This window comes from Cibotium barometz, chromosome 28, assembly GCF_041138505.1.
Source record: "Cibotium barometz isolate CiBa-2024 chromosome 28, ASM4113850v1, whole genome shotgun sequence".
In the NCBI taxonomy this organism is placed as follows: domain Eukaryota; kingdom Viridiplantae; phylum Streptophyta; class Polypodiopsida; order Cyatheales; family Cibotiaceae; genus Cibotium; species Cibotium barometz.
This window is the reverse complement of record NC_141073.1, coordinates 1,800,647-1,823,265: the sequence shown is the minus strand read 5'-3', so window position 1 is coordinate 1,823,265 and position 22,619 is coordinate 1,800,647.

Below are 22,619 nucleotides of genomic sequence, written 5' to 3'. Positions count from 1 at the left end.
GTTCAGTCCAGCCATTTCTACTCTTTGACCCTGGTCTCTTGCTCTAGTAGAGCTCCTTCTATCTCATGCAGCTTCAATTCAGGTACATTCTTTAATGTTGCTACAATGTTTTCACATTCACCTTTGTACACACTTTTCAGTGCCTCATCATCTTCTACCTTTTTGCCAATGATCTGACAACTTTTGCTTAATACTTTTATATTTGTTCAAGTGTGTGATTAAAGGTTCACTTTCCTTCATATCCAATTTGTAGAATTGCATTAACAGATTTATCTTTGACTTTTTAGCTTGTGTGCCAAATAATTTATTGAGTTTATCCCATGTATCTTTTGCCCATTGTATCCCTGTGATGTGATGAATGATTTCATCATTTAAACTGAGTGCGATAAGTCCCAATGCTTTTTCATTCCTGCTCTTTCACTCATTTTACCCTCACCTCTGGGAATTCATCTCTTCCCTCAACTACCCCCACAAATTTTTCCTCATGAGTAGATACATGGTTTTTGTCTACCATGTATAAAACTGCTCCCCATTAAATTTTTGCTATCTCTTGTGCCGTACTCATGATGATGTGAAGGGGGTCTTACCTCTCTTGATATAATTTTAAGATTCAAGGGCAGTGTCGACCCTTTCACAACTCAATCAAGTGTTTAGGTGATGATTACAATCAGCATAAAATTCAGAAATTACATTAAACCAAGGGTAACAAATCTATACCGAATGGTTAGAGTATCAAACCATCTCCAAATTGCAATCTGAAGTTATAGGGATCTGTATCACATACCCAATGGTTAATTTGAACCCTCAATTGCACCAAAAAATAGTGATAAGTGTTGATTAATCATTGATTAGCAAATTAATCCTCTATTTTGTGTGCAAAAAACAGAGTATGCAAGGAGTCCAGATCTCAGGCCCTAGAGTTCAAATGAGCTCAAATCCTTTGCCATTCATAGAAATTCGTCTAGTAGAGGATTAAGCCAAGAAACATAAGATTTGACCAAACATTGAATGCCTAATCTCTGTTTTACCGTCACTTGCTCTGCAGATTTGATGAAGAGCTTAGATCTCATTGTAGTCTTGATCAAATCAAAATCTGTCTTCACCAGCTTGTAGAGCACCCTCTAAAACCCCTAGGGCCAAGAGGAATCAGACCCATTGCATCTGGAGCAGCAGAGATCTCATTTTTCCTTCAAAAAATAGGCGCCTACAAATCGCGTAGAATTGCTGCCTGCGTCGGCGGTTTGAGCTTTTGTATGAATGGGCTGGAGTACAAGGGTTATAGCTATGCTTGGCTCAAGTGGTTTGGGCTAATTTGATGTATGAAGGAAGAGAGAGCTCCTCCACCAAATGGGGGTATAGAGACTAATTGAAAATAGAGGTAAAAACTTAATTATCTACTAATTCTAATTAGCCAAGTGATTAGCAAGATAATGGGCTCATAAATTGATGGATTCTAGGCTAGGCCCTAATACCATGTTAAATTTGCAGCAATGTGATGAGCTATGGTGGATCAATTGCTAGAATCAACATCATTAATAAAGAGATTAGATGATAATTAAGATGTGATTAGTGAGTAATTAACTGATAGCTTAATGTAGGCATGGGTAATCAAAAAACAGCAAATTCTCATTAGGCCAATGCCTCAATTTATAGAGTTTACATCCAAGAATCTAATCCCACTGATTTCTCCTTGATTCACTTCACCTCTTTTGCTTGATTCTCTCCACCTCTTCCCAGAATATATCCACACATCCTAAATCTTCTCATGCTACCCTTTATTCTCTCCCAGTAGATACTTCTCACCTTTTCACAGCTTCTCTCTCTTTTATAGATTCTCTTTATAGTGCTGCTTGTTACTAAGGGCTTGTTCTCGTACACACCCTATTCACTTATATTTACAACACCTCCCCCTCAAGTTAATAATCCTAGCACACCTAGACCCTATACCAAGTTTCCCTCTTACTTGGTTGTCTGCGACCAGTGCCTCAAGTCCCTACACTCATAGTCCTTGACACTCTCTCTCTCTCTCTCTCTCTCTCTCTCTCTCTCTCTCTATGTGGTCGAAGGCTACTACAAGTGCTCGTGACCTTGACTAAAGTGCTCACACATACATCTACCACATGGCCTACATCGGGGTGGCTCAGAGGTGGTTTTACTCTATTGGGACGGCAGGTTACATTGGGTTGTGGGGTTTCTCTCTATCTCTCTCTCACAAAAGATGATCTGACTCCACTTCCTTAGGAGCCTCCATGAAGTTTGCCGATGTCGTTCCTTCTCCACTGGGTTTGCTCTAGCAGTCTCTTGCCCTCTCCAGTTGTTGAGTCCAGCCATTTCTACTCATTAACAGATTTATCTTTGACTTTTTAGCTTGTGTGCCAAATAATTTATTGAGTTTATCCCATGTATCTTTTGCCCATTGTATCCCTGTGATGTGATGAATGATTTCATCATTTAAACTAAGTGCGATAAGTCCCAATGCTTTTTCATTCCTGCTCTTTCACTCATTTTTTCCTCTCACCTCTGGGAATTCATCTCTTCCCTCAACTACCCCCACAAATTTTTCCTCATAAGCAGATACAAGGTTTTTGTCTACCATGTGTAAAACTGCTCCCCATTAAATTTTTGCTCTCTTGTGCCGTACTCATGATGATGTGAAGGGGGTCTTACCTCTCTTGATCTATTTTTAAGATTCAAGGGCAGTGTCTACCCTTTCACAACAAGTGAATCAAGTGTTTAGGTGATGATTACAACACATTTATCAGCATAAAATCACCAGAAATTACATTAAACCAAGGGTAACAAATCTATACGGAATGGTTGGAGTATCAAACCATCTCCGAATTACAATATGAAGTTATAGGGATCTGTATTAGATACTTAATGGTTAATTCGAATCCTCAATTGCACCAAAAATTAGTGATAAGTGTTGATTAATGACTGATTAGCAAATTAATCCTCTATTTTGTGTGGAAAAAATAAAGTATGCAAGGAGTCCAGATCTGAGGCCCTAGAGTTCAAATGAGCTCAAATCCTTTCAAGGCCATTAATAGAAATTAGTCTAGTAGAGGATTAAGCCAAGAAACACAAGATTTGACCAAACATTGAATGCTTAATCTCTGTTTTTACTAACGTCACCTGCTCTACAGATTTGATGAAGAGCTTAGATCTCATTGTAGTCTTGATCAAATCAAAATCTGTCTTCACCAGCTTGTAGAGCGCCCTTGAAAACCCCTAGGGCCAAGAGGAATCAGACCCATTGCATCTGGGGAGAGCAGAGATCTCATTTTTCCTTCAGAAAATAGGTACCTACAAAATCACGTAGAACTGCTGCCTGCACCGGTAGTTTGAGCTTTTGTTTGAATGGGCTAGAGTACAAGGATTATAGCTATGCTACATTCTTTAATGTTGCTACAATGTTTTCATATTCACCTTTGTCCAGGCTCTTCAGAAGCACTACTAGTGCCAATGGTGGCTGACAGTTTTTACTTAATGCTTTTATATTTGTTCAAGTTTGTGATTAAAGGTTCACTTTCCTTCATATCCAATTTGTAGAATTGCATTAACAGATTTATCTTTGACTTTTTAGCTTGTGTGCCAAATAATTTATTGAGTTTATCCCATGTATCTTTTGCCCATTGTATCCCTGTGATGTGATGAATGATTTCATCATTTAAACTAAGTGCGATAAGTCCCAATGCTTTTTCATTCCTGCTCTTTCACTCATTTTTCCCTCTCACCTCTGGGAATTCATCTCTTCCCTCAACTACCCCCACAAATTTTTCCTCATGAGCAGATACATGGTTTTTGTCTACCATGTGTAAAACTGCTCCCCATTAAATTTTTGCTCTCTTGTGCCGTACTCATGATGATGTGAAGGGGGTCTTACCTCTCTTGATCTATTTTTAAGATTCAAGGGCAGTGTCTACCCTTTCACAACAAGTGAATCAAGTGTTTAGGTGATGATTACAACACATTTATCAGCATAAAATCACCAGAAATTACATTAAACCAAGGGTAACAAATCTATACGGAATGGTTGGAGTATCAAACCATCTCCGAATTAAAATATGAAGTTATAGGGATCTGTGTTAGATACTTAATGGTTAATTCGAATCCTCAATTGCACCAAAAATTAGTGATAAGTGTTGATTCATCACTGATTAGCAAATTAATCCTCTATTTTGTGTGGAAAAAATAGAGTATGCAAGGAGTCCAGATCTGAGGCCCTAGAGTTCAAATGAGCTCAAATCCTTTCAAGGCCATTAATAGAAATTAGTCTAGTAGAGGATTAAGCCAAGAAACATAAGATTTGACCAAACATTGAATGCTTAATCTCTGTTTTACCGTCATTTGCTCTGCAGATTTGATGAAGAGCTTAGATCTCATTGTAGTCTTGATCAAATCAAAATCTGTCTTCACCAGCTTGTAGAGCATCCTTGAAAACCCTAGGGCCAAGAGGAATCAGACCCATTGCATCTGGGGAGAGCAGAGATCTCATTTTTCCTTCAAAAAATAGGTGCCTACAAAATCGCGTAGAACTGCTGCCTGCACCGGTAGTTTGAGCTTTTGTTTGAATGGGCTAGAGTACAAGGATTATAGCTATGCTTGGCTAAAGTGGTTTGGGCTAATTTGATGTATGAAGAAAGAGAGCTCCTCCACCAACTGGGGGTATAGAGACTAATTGAAAATAGAGGTAAAAACTTAATTATCTACTAATCCTAATTAGCCAAGTGATTAGCAAGATAATGGGCTCATAAAATTGATGGATTCTAGGCTAGGCCCTGATACCATGTTAAATTTGCAGCAATGTGATGAGCTATGGTGGATCAATTGCTAGAATCAATATCATTAATATAGAGATTAGATGATAATTAAGATGTGATTAGCTGATAGCTTAATGTAGGCATGGATAATAAAAAACCAGCAAATTCTCATTAGGCCAATGCCTCAATTTATAGAGTTTAAATCCAAGAATCTTATTGCATTGATTTCTCTTTGATTCACTCCTCTTTTGCTTGATTCTCTCCACCTCTTCCCAGAATATCTCCACACATCCTAAATCTTCTCATGCTACCCTTTATTCTCTCCCAGTAGATACTTCTCACCTTTTCACAGCTTCTCTCTCTTTTTATAGATTCTCTTTATAGCGCCTCTTGCTAAGGGCTTGTTCCCCCACACACCCTATTCACTTATATTTACAACTTCACCCCGTCAAGTGAATAATCCTAGCACACCTGGACCCTATACCAAGTTTCCCTCTTACTTGGTAGTCCGCGACCAGTGCCTCAAGTCCCTAAACTCATAGTCCTTGACTCTCTCTCTCTCTCTCTTCTCTCTCTCTCTCTCTCTCTCTCTCTCTCTCTCTCTCTCTCTCTCTCTCTCTCTCTCTATGTGACCTTGACTAAAGTGCTCACACATACATCTACCACATGGCCTACATCATCGGTGGCTCAGAGGTGGTTTTACTCTATTGCGGCAGGTTACATTGGTTTGTGGGGTCTCTCTCTCTCTCTCTCTCTCTCTCTCTCTCTCTCTCTCTCTCTCTCTCTCTCTCTCTCTCTCTCTCTCTCAGAAAAGATGATCTGACTCCACTTCCTTAGGAGCCTTCATGAAGTCTGCCGATGTCGTTCCTTCTCCACTGGGTTTGCTGTAGCAGTCTCTTGCCATGTGTCCTAGCTTTCCATAGTTGTGGCAATAAAATTTGGCCATCTCTTGTGCCGTACTCATGATGATGTGAAGGGGGTCTTACCTCTTGATCCAATTTTAAGATTCAAGGACAGTGTCTACCCTTTTACAACTCAATCTGGTGTTTAGGTGATAATTACAACAGATTTATCACCATAAAATCACCAAAAATTACATTAAACCAAGAGTAACAAATCTGTACGGAATGGTTGGAGTATCAAACCATCTCTGATTAGCAATCTAAAGTTATAGGGATCTGTATCAGATACCCAATGGTTAATTTGAACCCTCATTGCACCAAAAAAATAATGATTAGTGCTAATTAATCATTGATTAACAAATTAATCACGTATTTTATGTGCAAAAAATAGAGTATGCGGGGAGTCCAGATCTAAGGCCTTAGATTTCAAACGAGCTCAAATCCTTTCAAGGCCATCAAATGAGCTTAAATCCTTTCAAGGCCATCAATAGCAATTAGTCTAGTAGAGGACTAAGCCAAGAAATACAAGATTTGACCAAACATTGAATGCTTAATCTCTATTTTACCAAAGTCACCTGCAGATTTGATGAAGAGGCTTAGATCTCATTGTAGACTTGATCACCCTTAAAACCCCTAGGGGAGCCAAGAGGAATCAGACCCATTTTATCTGGAGCAGCAGAGATCTCATTTTTCTTTAGAAAATAGGCGCCTATAAAATCGCGTAGAACTGCTGCCTGCATCGGCGGTTTGAGCTTTTGTTTGAATGGGCTGGAGCACAAGGGTTATAGCTATGCTTGGCTAAAGTGGTTTTGGGCTAATTTGATGTATGAAGGGAGAGAGAGCTCCTCCACGAGCTAGGGGTATAGAGACTAATTGAAAAAAGAGGTAAAAACTTAATTATCTATACAAATCCTAATTAGCCAGGTGATTAGCAAGATAAGGGGCTCATAAATTGATGGATTCTAGGCTAGGCCCTGATACCATGTTAAATTTGCAGCAATGTGATGAGCTATGGTGGATCAAATACTAAAATCAACATAATTAATAAAGAGATTGGATGCTATTAAGATGTGATTAGTGAGCAATTAACTGATAGCTTAATGTACGCATGGGTAATCAAAAACCAGCAAATTCTCATTAGGCCAATGCCTCAATTTATAGAGTTTACATCCAAGCATCTAATCCCACTGATTTCTCCTTGATTTACTCCACCTCTTTTGCTTGATTCTCTCCACCTCTTCCCAGAATATCTCCACACATCCTAAATCTTCTCATGCTACCCTTTATTCTCTCCCAGTAGATACTTCTCACCTTTTCATAGCTTCTCTCTCTCTTTTATAGATTCTCTTTTTATAGCCTCTTGCTAAGGGCTTGTTCCCGCACACACCCTATTCACTTCTATATTTCAACACCTCCCCTCAAGTGAATAATCCTGGAACCTTATACCAAGTTTCCCTCTTACTTGGTAGTCCGCGACCAGTGCCTCAAGTCCCTAAACTCATAGTCCTTGACACTCTCTCTCTCTCTCTCTCTCTCTATATATATATATATATATATATATATATATATATATATATATATGTATGTATATATATATATATGTATGTATATATATATATATGTATGTATATATATATATATGTATATATATATATATATATGTATGTATATATATATATGTATATATATATATATGTATGTATATATATATGTATGTATATATATATATATATATATATATATCTGTGTGTGTGTGTGTGTGTGTCGAAGGCTACTACAAGTGCTCGTGACCTTGACTAAAGTGCTCACACATACATCTAGGCACATGGCCTACATCATCAGTGGCTCTCAGAGGTGGTTTTACTCTATTGGGGCGGCAAGTTACATTGGGTTGTGGGGTCTCTCTCTCTCTCTCTCTCTCTTTCTCCTCTCTCTCTCTCCTCTCTCTCTCTCTCTCTCTCTCTCTCTCTCTCTCTCTCTCTCTCTCTCTCTCTCTCTCTCTCTGAAAAAATGATCTGACTCCACTTCCTTAGGAGCCTCCATGAAGTTTTCCGATGTCGTTCCTTCTCCACTGCGTTTGCTCTAGCAGTCTCTTGCCATGTGTCCTGGCTTTCCACAGTTGTGGCAAGTGAAGGTTCTTCCTCCTACTGTGCCTCTTCCTCATCCTCTTCCTCGAGAGAATCCTCCTCGAGTGAAGAATGCTTTTTTCTCTCCAGTTGTTGAGTCCAGCCATTTCTTCTCTTTGACCCTGGTCTCTTGTTCTAGTAGAGCTCCTTCTATCTCGTGCAGCTTCAATTCAGGTACATTCGTTAATGTTGCTACAATGTTTTCATATTCACCTTTGTCCACACTCTTCAGAAGCACTGCTAGTGCCTCATCATCTTCTATCTTTTTGCCAATGGTTGACAGTTTTTGCTTAATGCTTTTATATTTGTTCAAGTGTGTGATTAAAGGTTCACTTTCCTTCATATCCAATTTGTAGAATTGCATTAACAGATTTATCTTTGAATTTTTAGCTTGTGTGCCAAATAATTTATTGAGTTCATCCCATCCATTTTTGCCCATTGTATCCCTGTGATGTGATGAATGATTTCATCATTTAAATTGAGTGCGATAAGTCCTAATGCTTTTTCATTCCTGCTCTTTCACTCATTTCCCCCTCTCACCTCTGGGAATTCATCTCTTCCCTCAACTACCCCCACAAATTTTTCCTCATGAGCAGATACATGGTTTTTGTCTACCATGTGTAAAACTGCTCTCCCATTAAATTTTGCTATCTCTTGTGCCGTACTCATGATGATGTGAAGGGGGTCTTACCTCTCTTGATCCAATTTTAAGATTCAAGGGCAGTGTCTACCCTTTAAACAACTCAACCAAGTGTTTAGGTAATGATTACAACAGATTTATCAGCATAAAATCACCAGAAATTACATTAAACCAAGGGTAACAAATCTATACAGAATGGTTGGAGAATCAAACCATCTCCCAATTGCAATCTGAAGTTATAAGGATCTGTATCACATACCCAATGGTAAATTTGAACCCTCAATTGCACCAAAAAATAGTGATAAGTGTTGATTAATCACTGATTAGCAAATTAATCCTCTATTTTGTGTGCAAGAAACAGAGTATGCAAGGAGTCCAGATCTGAGGCCCTAGAGTTCAAATGAGCTCAAATCCTTTCAAGGCCATTAATAGAAATAAGTCTAGTAGAGGATTAAGCCAAGAAACACAAGATTTGACCAAACATTGCATGCTTAATCTCTATTTTACCAACGTCACCTGCTCTACAGATTTTGATGAAGAGCTTAGATCTCATTGTAGTCTTGATCAAATCAAAATCCGTCTTCACCAGCTTGTAGAGCACCCTTGAAAACCCCTAGGCCAAGAGGAATCAGACCATTGCATCTGGAGCAGCAGAGATCTCATTTTTTCTTTAGAAAATAGGCACCTACAAAATCACATAGAACTGCTGCCTGCGCACTGGCGGTTTGAGCTTTTGTTTGAATGGACTGGAGTACAAGGGTTATAGCTATGCTTGGCTAAAGTGGTTTGGGCTAATTTGATGTATGAAGGAAGAGAGAGCTCCTCCACGAGTTGGGGGTATAGAGACTAATTGAAAATAGAGGTAAAAACTTAATTATCTACTAATCCTAATTAGCCAAGTGATTAGCAAGATAATGGGCTCATAAATTGATGGATTCTAGGCTAGGCCCTGATACCATGTTAAATTTGCAACAATGTGATGAGCTATGGTGGAGCAAATGCTAAAATCAACACAATTAATACAGAGATTGGGGATGCTATTAAGATGTGATTAGTGAGCGATTAATTGATAGCTTAATGTACGCATGGGTAATCAAAAACCAGCAAATTCTCATTATTCCAATGCCTCAATTTATAGAGTTTACATCCAAGCATCTAATCCCACTGATTTCTCCTTGGTTTACTCCACCTCTTTTGCTTGATTCTCTCCACCTCTTCCCAGAATATCTCCACACATCCTAAATCTTCTCATGCTACCCTTTATTCTCTCCCAGTAGATACTTCTCACCTTTGCATAGCTTCTCTCTCTCTCTCTTTTATAGATTCTCTTTTTATAGCCTCTTGCTAAGGGCTTGTTCCCGCACACACCCTATTCACTTCTATATTTCAACACCTCCCCTCAAGTGAATAATCCTAGCACACCTGGACCCTATACCAAGTTTCCCTCTTACTTCGACCAGTGCCTCAAGTCCCTAAACTCATAGTCCTTGACACACACTCTCTCTCTCTCTCTCTCCTCTCTCTCTCTCTCTCTCTCTCTCTCTCTATATATATATATATATATATATATATATGTGTGTGTGTGTGTGTCGAAGGCTACTACAAGTGCTCGTGACCTTGACTAAAGTGCTCACACATACATCTAGCACATGGCCTACATCATCGGTGGCTCTCAGAGGTGGTTTTACTCTATTGGGGTGGCAGGTTACATTGGGTTGTGGGGTTTTCTCTCTCTCTCTCTCTCTCTCTCTCTCTCTCTCTCTCTCTCTCTCTCTCTCTCTGCAAAGATGATCTGACTCCACTTCCTTAGGAGCCTCCATGAAGTTTGCCGATGTCGTTCCTTCTCCACTGGGTTTCCTCTAGCAGTCTCTTGCCATGTGTCCTGGCTTTCCACAGTTGTGGCAAGTGAAGGTCCTTCCTCCTACTGTGCCTCTTCCTCATCCTCTTCCTCGAGAGAATCCTCCTCGAGTGAAGAATGCTTTTTTCTCTCCAGTTGTTGAGTCCAGCCATTTCTTCTCTTTGACCCTGGTCTCTTGCTCTAGTAGAGCTCCTTCTATCTCGTGCAGCTTCAATTCATGTACATTCTTTAATGTTTCTACAATGTTTTCATATTCACCTTTGTCCACACTCTTCAGAAGCACTGCTAGTGCCTCATCATCTTCTACCTTTTTGCCAATGGTTGACAGTTTTTGCTTAATGCTTTTATATTTGTTCAAGTGTGTGATTAAAGGTTCACTTTCCTTCATATCCAATTTGTAGAATTGCATTTACAGATTTATCTTTGAATTTTTAGTTTGTGTGCCAAATAATTTATTGAGTTCATCCCATCCATTTTTACCCATTGTATCCCTGTGATGTGATGAATGATTTCATCATTTAAACTGAGTGCGATAAGTCCCAATGCTTTTTCATTCCTGCTCTTTCACTCATTTTCCCCTCTCACCTCTGGGAATTCAGCTCTTCCCTCAACTACCCCCACAAATTTTTCCTCATGAGCAGATACATGGTTTTTGTCTACCATGTGTAAAACTGCTCCCCATTAAATTTTTGCTATCTCTTGTGCCGTACTCATGATGATGTGAAGGGGGTCTTACCTCTCTTGATCCAATTTTAAGATTCAAGGGCAGTGTCTATAGACCCTTTAACAACTCAACCAAGTGTTTAGGTGATGATTACAACAGATTTATTAGCAGAAAATCACCAGAAATTACATTAAACCAAGGGTAACAAATCTATACAGAATGGTTGGAGAATCAAACCATCTCTCAATTGCAATCTGAAGTTATAAGGATCTGTATCACATACCCAATGGTTAATTTGAACCCTCAATTGCACCAAAAAATAGTGATAAGTGTTGATTAATCACTGATTAGCAAATTAATCCTCTAATTTGTGTGCTCTGAGGCCCTAGAGTTCAAATGAGCTCAAATCCTTTCAAAGCCGTTAATAGAAATTAGTCTAGTAGAGGATTAAGCCAAGAAACACAAGATTTGACCAAACATTGAATGCTTAATCTCTGTTTTACCAACGTCACCTGCTCTACAGATTTGATGAAGAGCTTAGATCTCATTGTAGTTCTTGATCAAATCAAAATCTTTCTTCACCAGCTTGTAGAGCACCCTTGAAAACCCCTAGGGCCAAGGGAATCAGACCCATTGCATCTGGAGCAGCAGAGATCTCATTTTTCCTTCAGAAAATAGGCGCCTACAAAATCGCGTAGAACTGCTGCCTGCGCCGGCGGTTTGAGCTTTTGTTTGAATGGGCTGGAGTACAAGGGTTATAGCTATGCTTGGCTAAAGTGGTTTGGGCTAATTTGATGTATGAAGGGAAGAGAGAGCTCCTCCACGAGCTGGGGGTATAGAGACTAATTGAAAATAGAGGTAAAAACTTAATTATCTACTAATCCTAATTAGCCAAGTGATTAGCAAGATAATGGGCTCATAAATTGATGGATTCTAGGCTAGGCCCTGATACCATGTTAAATTGCAGCAATGTGATGAGCTATGGTGGATCAAATACTAAAATCAACATAATTAATAAAGAGATTGGATGCTATTAAGATGTGATTAGTGAGCAATTAACTGATAGCTTAATGTACGCATGGGTAATCAAAAACCAGCAAATTCTCATTAGGCCAATGCCTCAATTTATAGAGTTTACATCCAAGCATCTAATCCCACTGATTTCTCCTTGATTTACTCCACCTCTTTTGCTTGATTCTCTCCACCTCTTCCCAGAATATCTCCACACATCCTAAATCTTCTCATGCTACCCTTTATTCTCTCCCAGTAGATACTTCTCACCTTTTCATAGCTTCTCTCTCTCTCTTTTATAGATTCTCTTTTTATAGCCTCTTGCTAAGGGCTTGTTCCCGCACACACCCTATTCACTTCTATATTTCAACACCTCCCCTCAAGTGAATAATCCTGGAACCTATACCAAGTTTCCCTCTTACTTGGTAGTCCGCGACCAGTGCCTCAAGTCCCTAAACTCATAGTCCTTGACACACCTCTCTCTCTCTCTCTCTCTCTCTCTCTCTCTCTCTCTCTCTCTCTCTCTCTCTCTCTCTGAAAAGATGATCTCACTCCACTTCCTTAGGAGCCTCCATGAAGTTTTGCCGATGTCGTTCCTTCTCCACTGCTTTCCACAGTTGTGGCAAGTGAAGGTCCTTCCTCCTACTGTGCCTCTTCCTCATCCTCTTCCTCGAGAGAATCCTCCTCGAGTGAAGAATGCTTTTTTCTCTCCAGTTGTTGAGTCCAGCCATTTCTTCTCTTTGACCCTGGTCTCTTGCTCTAGTAGAGCTCCTTATATCTCGTGCAGCTTCAATTCAGGTACATTCTTTAATGTTGCTACAATGTTTTCATATTCACCTTTATCCACACTCTTCAGAAGCACTGCTAGTGCCTCATCATCTTCTACCTTTTTGCCAATGGTTGACAGTTTTTTGCTAATGCTTTTATATTTGTTCAAGTGTGTGATTAAAGGTTCACTTTCCTTCATATCCAATTTGTAGAATGCATTAACAGATTTATCTTTGAGTTTTTTAGCTTGCTGTCCCAAATAATTTATTGAGTTTATCCCATCCATTTTTGCCCATTGTATCCCTGTGATGTGATGAATGATTTCATCATTTAAACTGAGTGCGATAAGTCCCAATGCTTTTTCATTCCTGCTCTTTCACTCATTTTCCCCTCTCACCTCTGGGAATTCAGCTCTTCCCTCAACTACCCCCACAAATTTTTCCTCATGAGCAGATACATGGTTTTTGTCTACCATGTGTAAAACTGCTCCCCATTAAATTTTTTGCTATCTCTTGTGCCGTACTCATGATGATGTGAAGGGGGGTCTTACCTCTCTTTATCCAATTTTAAGATTCAAGGGCAGTGTCTATAGACCGTTAAACAACTCAACAAGTGTTTAGGTGATGATTACAACAGATTTATCAGCAGAAAATCACCAGAAATTACATTAAACCAAGGGTAACAAATCTAGTACAGAATGGTTGGAGAATCAAACCATCTCTCAATTTGCAATCTGAAGTTATAAGGATCTGTATCACATACCCAATGGTTAATTTGAACCCCTCAATTGCACCAAAAAATAGTGATAAGTGTTGATAATCACTGATTAGCAAATTAATCCTCTAATTTTGTGTGCAAGAAACAAAGTATGCAAGGAGGTCCAGATCTGAGGCCCTAGAGTTCAAATGAGCTCAAATCCTTTCAAGGCCATTAATAGAAATAGTCTAGTAGAGGATTAAGCCAAGAAACACAAGATTTGACCAAACATTGAATGCTTAATCTCTGTTTTACCAACGTCACCTGCTCTACCAGATTTGATGAAGAGCTTAGATCTCATTGTAGTCTTGATCAAATCAAAATCTGTCTTCACCAGCTTGTAGAGCCCCCTTGAAAACCCCTAGGGCCAAGGGAATCAGACCCATTGCATCTGGAGCAGCAGAGATCTCATTTTTCCTTCAGAAAATAGGCGCCTACAAAATCGCGTAGAACTGCTGCCTGCGCCGGCGGTTTGAGCTTTTGTTTGAATGGGCTGGAGTACAGGGTTATAGCTATGCTTGGCTAAAGTGGTTTGGGCTAATTTGATGTATGAAGGAAGAGAGAGCTCCTCCACGAGCTGGGGGTATAGAGACTAATTGAAAATAGAGGTAAAAACTTAATTATCTCCTAATCCAAATTAGCCAAGTGATTAGCAAGATAATGGGCTCATAAATTGATGGATTCTAGGCTAGGCCCTGATACCATGTTAAATTTGCAGCAATGTGATGAGCTATGGTGGATCAAATACTAAAATCAACATAATTAATAAAGAGATTGGATGCTATTAAGATGTGATTAGTGAGCAATTAACTGATATCTTAATGTACGCATGGGTAATCAAAAACCAGCAAATTCTCATTAGGCCAATGCCTCAATTTATAGAGTTTACATCCAAGCATCTAATCCCACTGATTTCTCCTTGATTTACTCCACCTCTTTTGCTTGATTCTCTCCACCTCTTCCCAGAATATCTCCACACATCCTAAATCTTCTCATGCTACCCTTTATTCTCTCCCAGTAGATACTTCTCACCTTTTCATTGCGCCTCTCTCTCTCTTTTATAGAATCTCTTTTTATAGCCTCTTGCTAAGGGCTTGTTCCCGCACACACCCTATTCACTTCTATATTTCAACACCTCCCCTCAAGTGAATAATCCTAGCACACCTGGACCCTATACCAAGTTTTCCTCTTACTTGGTAGTCCGCGACCAGTGCCTCAAGTCCCTAAACTCATAGTCCTTGACACTCTCTCTCTCTCTCTCTCTCTCTCTCTCTCTCTCTCTCTCTCTCTCTCTCTCTCTCTCTGAAAAGATGATCTCACTCCACTTCCTTAGGAGCCTCCATGAAGTTTGCCGATGTCGTTCCTTCTCCACTGGGTTTGCTCTAGCAGTCTCTTGCCATGTGTCCTGGCTTTCCACAGTTGTGGCAAGTGAAGTTCCTTCCTCCTACTGTGCCTCTTCCTCATCCTCTTCCTCGAGAGAATCCTCCTCGAGTGAAGAATGCTTTTTTCTCTCCAGTTGTTGAGTCCAGCCATTTCTTCTCTTTGACCCTGGTCTCTTGCTCTAGTAGAGCTCCTTCTATCTCGTGCAGCTTCAATTCAGGTACATTCTTTAATGTTGTTACAATGTTTTCATATTCACCTTTATCCACACTCTTCAGAAGCACTGCTAGTGCCTTATCATCTTCTACCTTTTTGCCAATGGTTGACAGTTTTTGCTTAATGCTTTTATATTTGTTCAAGTGTGTGATTAAAGGTTCACTTTCCTTCATATCCAATTTGTAGAATTGCATTAACAGATTTATCTTTGAATTTTTAGCTTGTGTGCCAAATAATTTATTGAGTTTATCCCATCCATTTTTGCCCATTGTATCCTTGTGATGTGATGAATGATTTCATCATTTAAACTGAGTACGATAAGTCCCAATGCTTTTTCATTCCTGCTCTTTCACTCATTTTCCCCTCTCACCTCTGGGAATTCATCTCTTCCCTCAACTACCCCCACAAATTTTTCCTCATGAGCAGATACATGGTTTTTGTCTACCATGTGTAAAACTGCTCCCCATTAAATTTTTGCTATCTCTTGTGCCGTACTCATGATGATGTGAAGGGGTGAAGGGGGTCTTACCTCTCTTGATCCAATTTTAAGATTCAAGGACAGTGTCTACCCTTTAACAACTCAACCAAGTGTTTAGGTGATGATTACAACAGATTTATCAGCATAAAATCACCAGAAATTACATTAAACCAAGGGTAACAAATCTATACAGAATGGTTGGAGAATCAAACCATCTCCCAATTGCAATCTGAAGTTATAAGGATCTATATCACATACCCAATGGTTAATTTGAACCCTCAATTGCACCAAAAAATAGTGATAAGTGTTGATTAATCACTGATTAGCAAATTAATCCTCTATTTTGTGTGCAAGAAACAGAGTATGCAAGGAGTCCAAATCTGAGGCCCTAGAGTTCAAATGAGCTCAAATCCTTTCAAGGCCATTAATAGGAATTAGTCTAGTAGAGGATTAAGCCAAGAAACACAAGATTTGACCAAACATTGAATGCTTAATCTCTGTTTTACCAACGTCACCTACTCTACAGATTTAATGAAGAGCTTAGATCTCATTGTAGTCTTGATCAAATCAAAATCTGTCTTCACCAGCTTGTAGAGCACCCTTGAAAACCCCTAGGGCCAAGAGGAATCAGACCCATTGCATCTGGAGCAGCAGAGTCCTCATTTTTCCTTCAGAAAATAGGGGCCTACAAAATCGCGTAGAACTGCTGCCTGCGCCGGCGGTTTGAGCTTTTGTTTGAATGGGCTGGAGTACAAGGGTTATAGCTATGCTTGGCTAAAGTGGTTTGGGCTAATTTGATGTATGAAGGAAGAGAGAGCTCCTCCACGAGCTGGGGGTATAGAGACTAATTGAAAATAGAGGTAAAAACTTAATTATCTCCTAATCCAAATTAGCCAAGTGATTAGCAAGATAATGGGCTCATAAATTGATGGATTCTAGGCTAGGCCCTGATACCATGTTAAATTTGCAGCAATGTGATGAGCTATGGTGGATCAAATACTAAAATCAACATAATTAATAAAGAGATTGGATGCTATTAAGATGTGATTAGTGAGCAATTAACTGATAGCTTAATGTACGCATGGGTAATCAAAAACCAGCAAATTCTCATTAGGCCAATGCCTCAATTTATAGAGTTTACATCCAAGCATCTAATCCCACTGATTTCTCCTTGATTTACTCCACCTCTTTTGCTTGATTCTCTCCACCTCTTCCCAGAATATCTCCACACATCCTAAATATTCTCATGCTACCCTTTATTCTCTCCCAGTAGATACTTCTCACCTTTTCATTGCTTCTCTCTCTCTCTTTTATAGAATCTCTTTTTATAGCCTCTTGCTAAGGGCTTGTTCCCGCACACACCCTATTCACTTCTATATTTCAACACCTCCCCTCAAGTGAATAATCCTAGCACACCTGGACCCTATACCAAGTTTCCCTCTTACTTGGTAGTCCGCGACCAGTGCCTCAAGTCCCTAAACTCATAGTCCTTGACACTCTCTCTCTCTCTCTCTCTCTCTCTCTCTCTATATATATATATATATATATATATATATATATATATATATATATATATATATATATATATATATATATATATATAGATATATATATATATATATATATATATATATATATGTGTGTGTGTGTGTGTGTGTGTGTGTGTGTGTGTGTGGAAGGCTACTACAAGTGCTCGTGACCTTGACTAAAGTGCTCACACATACATCTAGCACATGGCCTACATCATCGGTGGCTCTCAGAGGTGGTTTCACTCTATTGGGACGGCAAGTTACATTGGGTTGTGGGGTCTCTCTCTCTCTCTCTCTCTCTCTCTCTCTCTCTCTCTCTCTCTCTCTCTCTCTCTCTCCATGAAGTTTGCCGATGTCGTTCCTTCTCCACTGGGTTTGCTCTAGCAGTCTCCTACCATGTGTCCTGGCTTTCCACAGTTGTGGCAAGTGAAGGTCCTTCCTCCTACTGTGCCTCTTCCTCATCCTCTTCCTCGAGAGAATCCTCCTCGAGTGAAGAATGCTTTTTTCTCTCCAGTTGTTGAGTCCAATCATTTCTTCTCTTTGACCCTGGTCTCTTGCTCTAGTAGAGCTCCTTCTATCTTGTGCAGCTTCAATTCAGGTACATTCTTTAATGTTGCTACAATAATGTTTTTATATTCACCTTTGTCCACACTCTTCAGAAGCACTGCTAGTGCCTCATCATCTTCTACCTTTTTGCCAATGGTTGACAGTTTTTGCTTAATGCTTTTATATTTGTTCAAGTGTGTGATTAAAGGTTCACTTTCCTTCATATCCAATTTGTAGAATTGCATTAACAGATTTATCTTTGAATTTTTAGCTTGTGTGCCAAATAATTTATTGAGTTTATCCCATGCATTTTTGCCCAGTGTATCCCTGTGATGTGATGAATGATTTCATCATTTAAACTGAGTGCGATAAGTCCCAATGCTTTTTCATTCCTGCTCTTTCACTCATTTTCCCCTCTCACCTCTGGGAATTCATCTCTTCTCTCAACTACCCCCACAAATTTTTCCTCATGAGCAGATACATGGTTTTTGTCTACCATGTGTAAAACTGCTCCCCATTAAATTTTTGCTATCTCTTGTGCCGTACTCATGATGATGTGAAGGGGGTCTTACCTCTCTTGATCCAATTTTAAGATTCAAAGACAGTGTCTACCCTTTAACAACTCAACCAAGTGTTTAGGTGATGATTACAACAGATTTATCAGCATAAAATCACCAAAAATTACATTAAACCAAGGGTAACAAATCTATACAGAATGGTTGGAGAATCAAACCATCTCCCAATTGCAATCTGAAGTTATAAGGATCTGTATCACATACCCAATGGTTAATTTGAACCCTCAATTGCACCAAAAAATAGTGATAAGTGTTGATTAATCATTGATTAGCAAATTAATCCTCTATTTTGTGTGCAAGAAACAGAGTATGCAAGGTGTCCAAATCTGAGGCCCTAGAGTTCAAATGAGCTCAAATCCTTTCAAGGCCATTAATAGGAATTAGTCTAGTAGAGGATTAAGCTAAGAAACACAAGATTTGACCAAACATTGAATGCTTAATCTCTGTTTTACCAACGTCACCTACTCTACAGATTTAATGAAGAGCTTAGATCTCATTGTAGTCTTGATCAAATCAAAATCTGTCTTCACCAGCTTGTAGAGCACCCTTGAAAACCCCTAGGGCCAAGAGGAATCAGACCCATTGCATCTGGAGCAGCAGAGTCCTCATTTTTCCTTCAGAAAATAGGGGCCTACAAAATCGCGTAGAACTGCTGCCTGCGCCGGCGGTTTGAGCTTTTGTTTGAATGGGCTGGAGTACAAGGGTTATAGCTATGCTTGGCTAAAGTGGTTTGGGCTAATTTGATGTATGAAGGAAGAGAGAGCTCCTCCACGAGCTGGGGGTATAGAGACTAATTGAAAATAGAGGTAAAAACTTAATTATCTCCTAATCCAAATTAGCCAAGTGATTAGCAAGATAATGGGCTCATAAATTGATGGATTCTAGGCTAGGCCCTGATACCATGTTAAATTTGCAGCAATGTGATGAGCTATGGTGGATCAAATACTAAAATCAACATAATTAATAAAGAGATTGGATGCTATTAAGATGTGATTAGTGAGCAATTAACTGATAGCTTAATGTACGCATGGGTAATCAAAAACCAGCAAATTCTCATTAGGCCAATGCCTCAATTTATAGAGTTTACATCCAAGCATCTAATCCCACTGATTTCTCCTTGATTTACTCCACCTCTTTTGCTTGATTCTCTCCACCTCTTCCCAGAATATCTCCACACATCCTAAATATTCTCATGCTACCCTTTATTCTCTCCCAGTAGATACTTCTCACCTTTTCATTGCTTCTCTCTCTCTCTTTTATAGAATCTCTTTTTATAGCCTCTTGCTAAGGGCTTGTTCCCGCACACACCCTATTCACTTCTATATTTCAACACCTCCCCTCAAGTGAATAATCCTAGCACACCTGGACCCTATACCAAGTTTCCCTCTTACTTGGTAGTCCGCGACCAGTGCCTCAAGTCCCTAAACTCATAGTCCTTGACACTCTCTCTCTCTCTCTCTCTCTCTCTCTCTCTCTCTCTCTCTCTCTCTCTCTCTATATATATATATATATATATATATATATATATATATCTATATATATATATATATATATATAGATAGATAGATATATATATATATATATATATGTGTGTGTGTGTGTGTGTGTGTGTGGAAGGCTACTACAAGTGCTCGTGACCTTGACTAAAGTGCTCACACATACATCTAGCACATGGCCTACATCATCGGTGGCTCTCAGAGGTGGTTTCACTCTATTGGGACGGCAAGTTACATTGGGTTGTGGGGTCTCTCTCTCTCTCTCTCTCTCTCTCTCTCTCTCTCTCTCTCTCTCTCTCTCTCTCTCTCTCTCTCTCCATGAAGTTTGCCGATGTCGTTCCTTCTCCACTGGGTTTGCTCTAGCAGTCTCCTACCATGTGTCCTGGCTTTCCACAGTTGTGGCAAGTGAAGGTCCTTCCTCCTACTGTGCCTCTTCCTCATCCTCTTCCTCGAGAGAATCCTCCTCGAGTGAAGAATGCTTTTTTCTCTCCAGTTGTTGAGTCCAGTCATTTCTTCTCTTTGACCCTGGTCTCTTGCATGAGCAGATACATGGTTTTTGTCTACCATGTGTAAAACTGCTCCCCATTAAATTTTTGCTATCTCTTGTGCCGTACTCATGATGATGTGAAGGGGGTCTTACCTCTCTTGATCCAATTTTAAGATTCAAAGGCAGTGTCTACCCTTTAACAACTCAACCAAGTGTTTAGGTGATGATTACAACAGATTTATCAGCATAAAATCACCAGAAATTACATTAAACCAAGGGTAACAAATCTATACAGAATGGTTGGAGAATCAAACCATCTCCCAATTGCAATATGAAGTTATAAGGATCTGTATCACATACCCAATGGTTAATTTGAACCCTCAATTGCACCAAAAAATAGTGATAAGTGTTGATTAATCATTGATTAGCAAATTAATCCTCTATTTTGTGTGCAAGAAACAGAGTATGCAAGGAGTCCAGATCTGAGGCCCTAGAGTTCAAATGAGCTCAAATCCTTTCAAGGCCATTAAAAGAAATTAGTCTAGTAGAGGATTAAGCCAAGAAACACAAGATTTGACCAAACATTGAATGCTTAATCTCTGTTTTACCAACGTCACCTGCTCTACAGATTTGATGAAGAGCTTAGATCTCATTGTAGTCTTGATCAAATCAAAATCTGTCTTCACCAGCTTGTAGAGCACCCTTGAAAACCCCTAGGGCCAAGAGGAATCAGACCCATTGCATCTGGAGCAGCAGAGATCTCATTTTTCCTTCAGAAAATAGGCGCCTACAAAATCACGTAGAACTGCTGCCTGCGCTGGCGGTTTGAGCTTTTGTTTGAGTGGGCTAGAGTACAAGGGTTATAGCTATGATTGGCTAAAGTGGTTTGGGCTAATTTGATGTATGAAGGAAGAGAGAGCTCCTCCACGAGCTGGGGGTATAGAGACTAATTGAAAATAGAGGTAAAAACCTAATTATCTACTAATCCTAATTAGCCAAGTGATTAGCAAGATAATGGGCTCATAAATTGATGGATTCTAGGCTAGGCCCTGATACCATGTTAAATTTGCAGCAATGTGATGAGCTATGGTGGATCAAATGCTAAAATCAACATAATTAATAAAGAGATTGGATGCTATTAAGATGTGATTAGTGAGCAATTAACTGATAGCTTAATGTACGCATGGGTAATCAAAAACCAGCAAATTCTCATTAGGCCAATGCCTCAATTTATAGAGTTTACATCCAAGCATCTAATCCCACTGATTTCTCCTTGATTTACTCCACCTCTTTTGCTTGATTCTCTCCACCTCTTCCCAGAATATCTCCACACATCCTAAATCTTCTCATGCTACCCTTTATTCTCTCCCAGTAGATACTTCTCACCTTTTCATAGCTTCTCTCTCTCTCTTTTATAGATTCTCTTTTTATAGCCTCTTGCTAAGGGCTTGTTCCCGCACACACCCTATTCACTTCTATATTTCAATACCTCCCCTCAAAGTGAATAATCCTAGCACACCTGGACCCTATACAAAGTTTTCCTCTTACTTGGTAGTCCGCGACCAGTGCCTCAAGTCACTAAACTCATAGTCCTTGACACTCTCTCTCTCTCTCTCTCTCTCTCTCTCTCTCTCTATATATATATATATATATATATATATATATATATATATATATATATATATATATGTGTGTGTGTGTGTGTGTGTGTGTGTGTGTGTGTGTGTGTGGAAGGCTACTACAAGTGCTCGTGACCTTGACTAAAGTGCTCACACATACATCTAGCACATGGCCTACATCATCGGTGGCTCTCAGAGGTGGTTTTACGCTATTGGGGCGGCAGGTTACATTGGGTTGTGGGGTTTCTCTCTCTCTCTCTCTCTCTCTCTCTCCCTCTCTCTCAAAAGATGATCTGACTCCACTTTCTTAGGAGCCACCATGAAGTTTGCCGATGTCGTTCCTTCTCCACTGGGTTTTGCTCTAGCAGTCTCTTGCCATGTGTCCTGGCTTTCCACAGTTGTGGCAAGTGAAGGTCCTTCCTCCTACTGTGCCTCTTCCTCATCCTCTTCCTCGAGAGAATCCTCCTCAAGTGAAGAATGCTTTTTTCTCTCCAGTTGTTGAGTCCAGCCATTTCTTCTCTTTGACCCTGGTCTCTTGCTCTAGTAGAGCTCCTTCTATCTCGTGCAGCTTCAATTCAGGTACATTCTTTAATGTTGCTACAATGTTTTCATATTCACCTTTGTCCACACTCTTCAGAAGCACTGCTAGTGCCTCATCATCTTCTACCTTTTTGCCAATGGTTGACAGTTTTTGCTTAATGCTTTTATATTTGTTCAAGTGTGTGATTAAAGGTTCACTTTCCTTCATATCCAATTTGTAGAATTGCATTAACAGATTTATCTTTGAATTTTTAGCTTGTGTGCC